General features: G+C 40.3%; 1 protein-coding gene and 1 pseudogene across 3 annotated transcripts in view; one reads left to right on the top strand and one right to left on the bottom strand.

Annotated features, from left to right (window-relative positions):
- The window catches only part of FANK1 (fibronectin type III and ankyrin repeat domains 1), a 149,794-nt gene that overhangs the window by 72,691 nt on the left and 64,777 nt on the right, over positions 1 to 12,326 (bottom strand). The window lies entirely within an intron of this gene.
- Positions 11,332 to 11,837, top strand: LOC116554114 (annotated as a pseudogene).

The following is a 12,326-nucleotide window of genomic DNA, read 5'->3' as shown; positions in this document are numbered from 1 at the left end:
ACATGAACTCCTCATTTTTTATGGCTGCATAGTATTCCACGTTGTATACGTGCCACATTTTCCTTCTCCAGTCTATCATCGATGGGCATTTGGGTTGGGTTCAGGTATTGGCTATTATAAACAGTGCCACAATGAACATATGTGTGCATCTGTCTTTATAATAGGATGATTTATAATCCTTTGGATATATACCCAGTAATGGGATTGCTGTGTCAAATGGTATTTCTATTTCCAGATCCTTGAGGAATTGCCACATTGTCTTCCACAATGGTTGAACTAATTTACACTCACCAACAGTGTAAAAGTGTTTGTATTTCTCCATATCCTCTCCAGCATGTTGTCTCCAAATTTTTTAATGATTGCCATTCTAACTGGCATGAGATGGTATCTCAATGTGCTTTTTATTTGCATTTCTCTAATGACCAGTGATAAGCATTTTTTCATGTTTGCTGGCTTCATATATGTCTTCTTTTGAAAAGTGCCTGTTCACGTCCTTTGCCCAATTTTGAATGGGTTTTTTTCTTGTATATCTGTTTTAGTTCTTTGTAGATTCTGGATATCAGCCCTTTGTCTGATGGATAGACTGCAAAAATTTTTCCCATTCTGTTGGTTGCTGGTCCACTGTCATGATTGTTTCTTTTGCTGTGCAGAAGCTCTGGAGTTTAATTAGATCCCATTTGTCTATTTTGGCTTTTGTTGCCTATGCTTTTGGTGTTTTAGTCATGAAGTCCTTGCCTACACCTATGTCCTGAATGGTTTTGCCTAAGTTTTCTTCTAGAGTTTTTATGGTGTTAGGTCTTATGTTTTAGTCTTTAATCCATCTGAAGTTAATTTTAGTGTAAGTGTCAAGAACGGCTCCAGTTTCTACTTTCTGCACAGGACTTGCCAGTTTTCCCAACCCCATTTATTAAACAGGGAATCCTTTCCCCATTGCTCGTTTTCATCAGGTTTGTCAAAGATCCGATGGTTGTAGATGTGTGGCATTGCCTCCGAGGCCTCTATTCTGTTCCATTGGTCTATGTCTCTGTTTTAGTATTGGTACCATGCTGTTTTGATTACTGTAGCCTTGTAGTATAGTTTGAAGTCAGATAGCAAGATGCCTCCAGCTTTGTTTTTGCTTAGGATTGTCTTGGCTATGCGGACGCTCTTTTGGTTCCATATGAAGTTTAAGGTGGTTTTTTACCAGTTCTGTGAAGAGGGTCATAAGTAGCTTGATGGGGATAGCATTGAATGTATAAATTACTTTGGGCAGTATGGCGATTTTCACAATATTGGTTCTTCCTAACCAGGAGCATATAATGTTTTTCCATCTGTTTGTGTCCTCTCTTATTTCCTTGAGCAGTGGTTTATAGTTCTCCTTGAAGAGGTCTTTTACATCCTTTGTTAATTGTATTCCTAGGTATTTTATTTTCTTTGTAGCAACTGTGAATGGGAGTTCCCTCTTGATTTGGCTGTTAGTCTGTTATTGATATGTAGAAATGTTTGTGATTTCTGCACATTGATTTTGTATCCTGAGATTTTGCGGAAGTTGTTTATCAGTTTCAGGAGATTTTGGGCTGAGACAATGGGGTCTTCTATATATACAATCATGTCATCTGCAAATAGAGACAGTTTGACTTCCTCCTTTGCTAATTGAATACCCTTTATTTCTTCTTCTTGCCTGATTGCTCTGGCTAGACCTTCCAGTACTATATTGAATAGGAGTGGTGAGAGAGGGTATCCTTGCCTAGGGCCAGATGTCAAAGGGAATGCTTCCAGTTTTTGCCCATTCAGTATGATATTGGCTATGGGTTTGTCATAAATAGCTTTTATTATTTTGAGATGCATTCCATCAATACCTAGTTTATTGAGTTTTTAGCATAAAGGGCTGTTGAATTTTGTCAAAGGCCTTCTCTACATCTACTGAGATAATCATGTGGTTTTTGTCTTTGGTTCTGTTTATATGTTGGATTATGTTTATAGACTTGCATATGTTGAACCAGCCTTGCATCCCAGGGATGAAGCCAACTTGATCATGATGGATAAGCTTTTTGATGTGCTGTTGCAATTGGTTTGCCAGTATTTTATGGAAAATTTTTGCATCTATGTTTATCATGGATATTGGCCTGAAGTTTTCTTTTCTTGTTGAGTCTCTGCCAGGTTTTGGTATGAGGATGATGTTGGTCTCATAAAATGACTTGAGAAGTATTCCGTCTTTTTGGATTGTTTGGAATAGTTTCAGAAGGAGTGGTACCAGCTCTTCTTTCTATGTCTGGTAGAATTCAGCTCTGAACCCATCTGGACCTGGGCTTTCTTTGGTTGGTAGGCTATTAATTGCTGCCTCAACTTCAGCCCTTGTTATTGATCTATTCAGGGTTTCCACTTCTTCCTGGTTTAGGCTTGGGAGGGTGCAAGTGTCCAGGAATTGATCCATTTCTTCCAGGTTTACTGGTTTCTGTGCGTAAAGTTGTTTGTAGTAGTCTCTGATGGTAGTTTGTATTTCTAGGGAATCTGTGCTGATATCCCCTTTATCGTTTTTTATTGCATCTATTTGATTCTTCTTCTTTTATCAATGTGGCTAGTGGTCTATTTTGTTGATCTCTTCAAAAACCAGCTCCTGGATTTATTGATTTTTTGAAGAGTTTTTTGTGTCTCTATCTCCTTCAGTTCTGCTCTGATCTTAGTTATTTCTCTTCTGCTAGCTTTTGAGGTTTTTGGATCTTGCTCCTCTAGCTCTTTCAATTTTGATGATAGGGTGTTGATTTTAAATCTTTCCTTGCTTCTCATGTGGGCATTTATTGCTATAAATTTTCCTCTAGGCATGCTTTAAATGTGTCCCAGAGATTCTGGTACATTGAGTCATCATTCTTATTGGTTTCAAAGAACATCTTTATTTCTACCTTCATTTAATTGTTTGTCCAGTCGACATTCAGGAGGCAGTTGTTCAGTTTTCATGAAGTTATGTGGTTCTGAGTTAGTTTCTTAATCCTGAGTTCTAATTTGATTGCACTGTTGTCTGAGAGACTGTTTGTTGTGATTTCTGTTCTTTTGTATTTGCTGAGGAGTGATTTACTTCCAATTATGTGGTCAATTTTAGAGTAGATGTGATGTGGTGCTGAGAAGAATGTATATTCTGTGGATTTGGGATGGAGAGTTCTGTAATTGTCAATTAGGTCGCTTGGTCCAGACCTGAGTTCAAGTTCTGGATATCCTTGTTAATTTTGTCTCATCAATCTGTCTAATATTGACAGTGGAGTGTTAAAGTCTTCCACTATTATTGTGTGGGAGTCTAAGTCTCTTTGTAGGTCGTTAAGAGCTTGCTTTATGTATCTGGGTGCTCCTCTATTGGATACGTATATATTTAGGATCATCAGCTCTTCTTGTTGCATTGATCCTTTTACCTTTATGTAATGCCCTTCTTTGTCTCTTTTGATCTTTGTTGGTTTAAAGTTTATTTTATCAGAGACTAGGATTGCAACTCCTTTTTTTTTTTTTTGCTCTCCATTTGCTTGGTAAATCTTTCTCCATCCCTTCATTTTGAGCCTATGTGTATCCTTACACATGAGATGGGTTTCCTGGATACAGTGCACCAATGGGTTTTGACTTTTTATCCAATTTGTCAGTCTGTGTCTTTTGATTGGGGCATTTAGCCCATTTACATTTAAGGTTAATATTGTTATGTGTGAATTTGATCCTGCCATTTTGATGCTAGCTGGTTGTTTTGCCCATTAGTTGACCCAGTTTCTTCATTGTTTCAATGCTCTTTACCATTTGGTATGTTTTTGGAATGGCTGGTACTGGTTGTTCCTTGCTATGTTCAGTGCTTCTTTTAGGAGCTCTTGTAAAGCAGGCCTGGTGGTGAGGAAATTGCTCAGCAATTGCTTGTTCATAAAGGATTTTATTTCTCCTTCGCTTATGAAGCTTAGTTTGGGTGGATATGAAATTCTAGGTTGAAAGTTCTTTCCTTTAAGGATGTTGAATATTGGCCCCCCCACTCTCTTCTGGCTTGTAGGGTTTCTGCCGAGAGATCCGCCATGAGTCTGATGGGCTTCCCTTTGTGGGTAACCTGACCTTTCCCTCTGACTGCCATTAGCATTTTTTCCTTTATTTCAACCCTGGTGAATCTGACGATTATGTGCCTTGGGGTTGCTCTTCTTGAGGAGTATCTTTGTGGTGTTATCTTTATTTCCTGGACTTGAATATTGGCCTGCCTTGCTAGGTTGGAGAAGTTCTCCGGATAATATCTTGAAGAGTGTTTTCCAGCTTGGCTTCATTCTCTCCGTCACATTCAGGTACACCTATCAAATGTAGATTATATATGTATAATTATTATTATTATACATAATCCCACATTTCTTGAAGGCTTTGTTCATTTCTTTTCACTCTTTTTTCTCTAATCTTGCCTTCTCATTTTATTTCATTTAGTTGATCTTCAATCTCTGATATCCTTTCTTCTGCTTGGTTAATTCGGCTATAGAAACTTGCATATGCTTTGAGAAGTTCTCATGCTGTGTTTTTCAGCTCTATCAAGTAGTTTCTATTATTCTCTGTTTATTCTAGTTAGCATCTCATCTAACCTTTTTTCTACATTCTTAGTTTCTTTGCTTTGGGTTAACACATGTTCTTTGAGCTCTGAGAAGTTCGTTATTACCCACCTTTTGAAGCCTGTTTCTGTCAATTCATCAGATTCATTCTCCATCCATCTTTGATCCCTAGCTGATGAGGAGTCATGATCCTTTGGAGGAGGAGAGGCATTCTGATTTTGGCTGTTTTCACCCTTTTTGTGCTGGTTTCTTCCCATCTTTGTGGATTTATCTACCTGTGGTCTTTGTAGTTCAGATGGGGTCTCTGGGTGGATGTTCTTTTGGTTTATGATGAAGTTATTGCTTTGTGTTTTTTAGTTGTCCTTCTAACAATCAGGGCCCTCTGCTGTAGGACTGCTGGAGGTCCACTCCAGACCCTGCTTGCCTGGGGATCACCAGCAGTGACCTCTGCATTCTCACTGGAAACTGCACTCCAGAGCTGTCCCTATTTAGCCATTTTGGATCCAGAAGAGGTTTCTTAAAGGATACAAAATTACAGCTAGATAGGAGGAGTTCGTTCTAGAGTTCTACAGTATTGTAGAATGACTATAGTTAAAACAGTAATATGTAATTTCAAATAGCTAGAAAGAGGATATTTAATTCCACCCCCCAAAAAATAAAGAATGTTCAAGATGATATGCTAATTACCCTGATCTGATCACAAAACATTATATGCACCAAAACATCACTATATACCCCATAAATATGTACCAAAAAAAGTCAATTAAAACTTTCAAAGAAACCAATTTTTAAAATACTTTTTAAAAAAAGTACTCAAAAGGAAAGTGTGTCAAACTAGTGAGTCCCCTCATGGTCACCGTAATTGCTAAATAAACACACTCACAAGTTACCACAAAATTATCTAACTCTTATAACAAACTAGAATTTCCAATTATTTTAAATTGTATAACTTTAAAATTACTTTATACTATTAAAAACATATACAATGCATATATTACATTTTATGTATCTGTTCTATATTTTCTGTAAAACCAAAGAGCCTTTGGTCAAAAGTTAAAAATTCCAACTTGATCTGAAGTGGAAAAGCAATAAAGATAAAAATTATTCATGCACATACATAATAAATCTGCCTGCTCCTTCCCATTTTCTATACCAATATAACTTGCATCATATTGGGAGGCTTAATGTTAGAGCTTGCAGACAAGGGATATCTCTAATAAATCATTTTCTGTACAGTCTTTAAGAAAGCCTTTGATTTTTTGCTTTTCCAAAGAGAAGTGTTCAATAAGCATCACTTTGAATCTCCTTTCAAATATATTCAATCCTCATCCTGGCTGTTTCCTCCCTTTACCCCCCAAAAATCTATCATAGAAGAACTGGGTTAAGCTTCAAGATAGTGTATAAATCATTTGCATCCTTGTTAGGTACAACGTCTTTTAGCCGAACTGTGATACAGCAAAATTATTTATCTGAATACCCATTTTCCTCCTGATTCTAACTTTAAAATGGGAGTAAGTGGGAATGTGGGCTTCAATGCCCCGTACCTGCCATCACATCCAGGATAATTAGTCATAGTTTCTTTGACTACAAGTCTTTCAAAACGTTAAGTTATCATAATTTTGCTGGAGCATGATATATTCTCTGCAACCCCCCTTCCTTCCACTGCCTTAGAACATATATTCTTTTGTGCTTGGAAGGAACTTGATTTGTTTTGGCGCTAAATAATCACTTGAGATGAAGCATATAACTGAGATCTTATTAAAACTTCATTTAAAAATAAGATGTGGCCAGGCATGGTGGCTCATGCCTGTAATCCCAGCACTTTGGGAGGCTGAGGCAGAAGAATCACTTGAGTCCAGAGTTTGAGGCCAGACTGAGAAATGTGGTGAAAATCCACTTCTACAAAAAATATAAAAATTAGCTGGGTGTGGTGGCAAATGCCTGTAGTCCCAGCTACTTGGGAGGCTGAAATGGGAGGATCTCTTGAGCCTGGGAGGTCGAGCCTGCAGTGAGTCATGATCACACCACTGCACTCCAGCCTGGGTGACACGGCAAGACCCTGTCTCAAAAAATAACGATAATAAGATGCATCAGATTTGGTATTACAACTATGCAGCCATGAAAAGGAAAGATATCATATCCTTTGCAGGGACATAGATGGAGCTAGAAGCCATCATCCTCAGCAAACTGATGCAGGAACAGAACGCCAAACACCACATGTTCTCACTTAACAGTGGGAGCTGAATAATGAGAACATATGGTCACATGGAAAGGACAAACACACACTGGGGCCCATCGGGGAGGTGGGTGGGGAGGAGGAAAAGCATCAGGATGAACAGCCAATGGATGCTGGGCTTAAGGCCTAGGTGACCAGTTGATCTGTGCAGCAAGCCACCATGGCACCTATGAAACATACCTACCCATCCTGCACAGGTAACCCAAACTTAAAAGCTGAAGATTAAAAAAAAACTGAGCATTACAGGTGTTTCACAGAAATTCTTGGTGGAGCAAAGCAATTGACACAAAAATGCTAAAGTGATTTCTGCTAATGTTATGATTGTAGGCAGTTGTTCTTTTAAAACTATCTTTTAGTTAAGTAAATGCTCCTTAAATTAATTTCCTTTTTTATTTTTTTGAGACAGAGTCTCACTCTGTTGCCCAGGCTGGATTGCAGTGGCACAATCTTGGCTCTCTGCCTCTGCCTACTGGACTCAAGTGATCCTCCCACCTCAGCCTCCCAAACAGCTGAGACTACAGGCATGCACCACCATGCCCACCTAATTTTTACATTTTTAATAGAGACAGCGTTTCACTACATTGGTCAGACTGGTCTCAAACTCCTGACCTCAAGTGATCTGCCCACCTTGGCCTCCCAAAGTGCTGGGACTACAGGCGTTAACCACCACGCCTGGACCTTTGTTTTTTAAAATAAAAAATCAATTTTGATGAGAGCTGGCAAGATGGCCAAATAGGGAAAGCTCCTGTCTGCAGCTCCCAGCAAGACCGACGCAGAAGGCAAGTCATTTCTGCATTTCCAACTGAGGTACCCAGTTCATCTCACTGGGGCTTGCTGGACAGTGGGTGCAGCCCACAGAGGGTAAGCCAAAGCAAGGTGGGGCATTTTCTCACCTGGGAAGTGCAAGGGGTTGGGGGATTTCCCTCCGCTTGCCAAAAGAAGCCTTGAGAGACGTCCGAGAGGAATAGCACACTCAGGCCCAGACACTGGGTTTTCCCCACAGTCCTCGCAACCAGCAGACCAGGGGATTCTCTCCAGTGCCTACATCACCAGGGCCCTAGGTTTCAAACACAAAGCTGAACAGAACTTTGGGCAGGCTCCAAGCTAGCTGCAGGAGTTGTTTTCTTTTCATACCCTAGTGGTACCTGGAATGCCAGTGAGACAGAACTGTTCAGTCCCCTGGAAAGGGGGCTGAAGCCAAGGACTCAAGTGGTCTCACTCAGTAGGTCCTACCTCAACTGAGCCCAGAAAGCCAAGATCCACCAGCTTGAAATTTTTGCAGTCAGTACAGCAGCCTGAGGTCAAACTGGGAAGCCTGAGTTGGTGGGGGAGGGGCATCTGCCACTGCTGAGGCCTGAGTAGGCAGGTTTCCCCCTCACAGTGTAAACAGAGCCACAGTGAAGTTCAAACTGAGTAGGGCCCACAGCAGCTGAGCAAGGCTGGGATCTGGCTGCCTCTAGATTACCCCTCTCTGGGCAGGGCATCTCCGAAAAAAAAAAAAAAGCAGCAGCCCCAGTCAGGGACATATAGATAAAATCCCCCATCTCCCTGGGACAGAGCACCTGAGGAAAGAGGTGGCTGTGGGTGCAGCTTCAGCAGACCTAAATGTCCCTGCCTGACAGCTCTGAAGAGAGCAGCACATCTCCCAGCACAGCATTTGAGCTCTGATAAGGACAGACTGCCTCCTAAAGTGGGTCCCTGACCCCATGTATGCTGACTGGGAGACACTTCCCATCAAGGGCTGACAGACAGCACATACAGGAGAGCTCTGCCTGGCATCTGACAGGTGACCCTCTGGGCAACGCTTCCAGAGGAAGGAACATGCAGCAATCTTTGCTGTTCTGGTGATACCTCCACTGGTGATACCCAGGCAAACAAGGCCCGGAGAGGACCTCCAGCAGATCTGCAACAGAGAGACTCGACTGTGAGAAGGAAAACTAACAAAAAGGAATAGTATCAACATCAACAAAAAAGACGTCCATTCAGAGACCTCATCTGAAGGTCACCAATATCAAAGACCAAAAATAGATAAATCCAAGATGGGGAGAAAACAGCACAAAAAGGCTGAAAATTCCAAAAGCCAGAATGCCTCTTCTCCTCCAAAGGTTCACAACTCCTTGCCAGGAAGGGAACAAAACTGGACAGAGAATGAGTTTGATAAATTGACAGAAGTAGGATTCAGAAGGTGGGAAATAACAAACTCCTTTGAGTTAAAGGAGCATGTTCTAACCCAATGCAAGCAGGCTAAGAACGTTGAAAAAAGTTAGACAAATTGCTAACTATAATAACCACTTAAGAGAAGAACATAAATGACTTCATGGAGCTCAAAAATGCAGCACAAGAATTTTGCGAAGCATACACAAGTATCAGTAGCCGAATTGATTAAGCAGAAGAAAGGGTATCAAGAGATTGAAGATCAACACAATGAAATAAAGCAAGAAGACTAGAGAAAAAAAGAGTGAAAATAAATGAACAAAGCTTCTAAGAAATATGGGACTATGTGAAAGGACCAAATCTGTATTTGATTGGTGTATCAGAAAGTTACGGGGAAAATGGAACCAAGTTGGAAAACACTCTTCAGGATAACATTCAAATTCAGGCAATACACAAAACACCACAAAGATAGCCCTCGAGAAGAGCAACCCCAAGACATATAATCATCAGATTTACCAAGGAGGAAATGAAGGAAAAAATGCTAAGGGCGGCCAGAGAGAAAGCTTACGTTACCCACAAAGGGAAGCCCATCAGACTAACAACACATCTCTCAGCAGAAACCCTACAAGCCAGAAGAGAGTTGGGGCCAATATTCAACATTCTTAAAGGAAAGAATTTTCAACCCAGAATTTCATATTCAGTCAAACTAAGCTTCTTATGTGAAGGAGAAATAAAATACTTTACAGACGAGCAAAGGCTAAGAGATTTTGTCACCACCAGGCCTGCCTTACAAGAGCTCCTGAAGGAAGCACCTAACATTGAAAGGAAAACCCAGTACCAGCTACAGCAAAAACACAGCAAATTGTAAAGACCACTGACAACATGAAGACACTGCATCAACAAGCAAAATAACCAGGTAGCATTCTAACAACAGGATCAAATTCACACATAACAATATTAACTTTAAATGTAAATGGGCTAAATGTCCTAAGAAAAAGACTGACAAATTGGATAAAGACTCAAGACCCAGACTGGGTGCAGTGGCTCACGCCTGTAATCCCAACACTTTGGGAGGCCAAGGTGGGTAGATCACAAGGTCAAGAGATCGAGACCATCCTTGCCAATATGGTGAAACCCCACCTCTACTAAACAAAACAAAAACATTAGCTGGGTGTGGTGGCACAAGTGTAAAGTCCCAGCTACTCAGGAGCTAAGGCAAAAGAATCACTTGAACCCAGGAGGCAGAGGTTGCAGTGAGCCGAGATTGCACCTTTGCACACCAGCCTGGATGACAGAGTAGGACTCTGTCTCAAAATAAAAATTAAAAAAAAGAGAGTCAAGACCCATCTGTGTGCTATATTCAGGAGACCCATCTCACATGCAAAGACACACAGAGGCTTAAAATAAATGGATGGAGGAATATTTACCAAGCAAATGGAAAGCAAAAAAAAAAAAAAAAAGCAGGGGTTGCAATCCTAGTCTCTGATTAAACAGACTTTAAACCAACAAAGATCAAAAGAGACAAATTTGGAAGGGCATTACATAAAGGGATCAATGCATCAAGAGCAGCTAACTATCCTAAATATATAATGCACCCAATATAGGAGCACCCAGATTCATAAAGCAAGTTCTTAGAGACCTACAGTCTTAGACTCCTACACAGTAACAGTGGGAGATTTTTAACACTCCACTGTCAATATTAGATCAACGAGACAGAAAATTAACAAGGATATTCAGGACTTGGACTCAGCTCTGGACCAAGTGGACCTAATAGAAATCTACAGAACTCTCCACTCCAAATCCACAGAATATACATTCTTCTCAGCACCACATCACACTTATTCTAAAATTGATCACACAATTGGAAATAAAACACTCCTCAGAAAATGCTAAAGAACAGAAATCCTAACAGTCTCTCAGACCACGGTGCAATCAAATTAAAATTCAGGAGTAAGAAACTCACTCAAAACTGCACAACTACATGGAAACTGAACTGAACATTTATCCTGCTCCTGAATGAATACTGGATAAATAAAAAATGAAGGCAGAAATAAAGATGTTCTTTGAAACCAATGAGAACAAAGATACAATGTACCAGACTCTCTGGGACACATTTAAAGCAGTATGTAGGGGAAAATTTATAGCGCTAAATGCCCACAAGAGAAAGGAGGAAAGATCTAAAATTGACACCCTAACGTCACAATTAAAAAAATACTAGAGGAGCAAAAACAAATTCAAAAGTTAGCAGAAAATAAGAAATAACTAAGATCAGAGCAGAACTGAAGGAGACAGAGACATGAAATATCCTTCAAAAAGGAAAAAAAAAAATCAATGAATACAGGAGCTGGCTTTTTGAAAAGATCCACAAAATAGACTGCTAGCCAGACTAATAAAGAAGAATAATCAGTCCTTCTCTCTTCCTCGGTGCTGCGTACGGAGGTAGCAGCGATCTCCTCCTTGGCATCATGGCCGCCCTTAGACCTCTTGTGAAACCCAAGATCGTCAAAAAGAGAACCAAGAAGTTCATCCGGCACCAGTCAGACCGTTATGTCAAAATTAAGCATAACTGGCGGAAACCCAGAGGTATTGACAACAGGGTTCGTAGAAGGTTCAAGGGCCAGATCTTGATGCCTAACATTGGTTATCGGAGCAACAAGAAAACAAAGCACATGCTGCCCAGTGGCTTCCGGAAGTTCTTGGTCCACAACATCAAGGAGCTGGAAGTGCTGCTGATGTGCAACAAATCTTAGTGTGCTGAGATCGCTCACAATGTTTCCTCCAAAAAGCGCAAAGCCATCGTTGAAAGAGCTGCCCAGCTGGCCATCAGAGTCACCAACCCCAATGCCAGGCTGCGCAGCGAAGAAAATGAGTAGACAGCTTATGTGCACGTTTTTTTGTGTTTAAATAAAACTGGCATCTTCCTTCCTTAAAAAAAAAAGAATAATAATCAAATAGATGCAATAAAAAATGATAAAGGTGATATCACCACCGATTCCAGAGAAATACAAACTACCATCAGAGAATACTATACACATCTCTATGCAAATACACCAAAAAATCAATAAGAAATGGATAAATTCCTGGACACTTACACACAAGACTAAACCAGGAAGAAGTTGAATCCCTGAATAGACCAATAACAAGTGCTGAAATTGAGGCAGCAATTAATAGTCTACTAACCAAAACAAGTCCAGGACCAGACAGGTTCACAGTCGAATTCTACCAGAGGTACAAAGAGGAGCTGTACCATTCCTTCTGAAACCATTTCAAACAATAGAAAAACAGGGAATCCTTCCTAACTCATTTTATGAGGCCAACATCATCCTGATACCAAAACCTGGCAGAGACACAACTAAAAAAGGAAATGTCAGACCAATATCCCTGATGAACGTCCATGTGAAAATCCTCAATAA

The sequence above is a fragment of the Sapajus apella genome, unplaced genomic scaffold (assembly GCF_009761245.1).
Source record: "Sapajus apella isolate SASKATOON/1434 unplaced genomic scaffold, GSC_monkey_1.0 scaffold13, whole genome shotgun sequence".
NCBI lineage: Eukaryota > Metazoa > Chordata > Mammalia > Primates > Cebidae > Sapajus > Sapajus apella.
The sequence above is the reverse complement of the archived record's forward strand: the minus strand, read 5'-3'. Positions and strand labels throughout refer to the sequence as shown.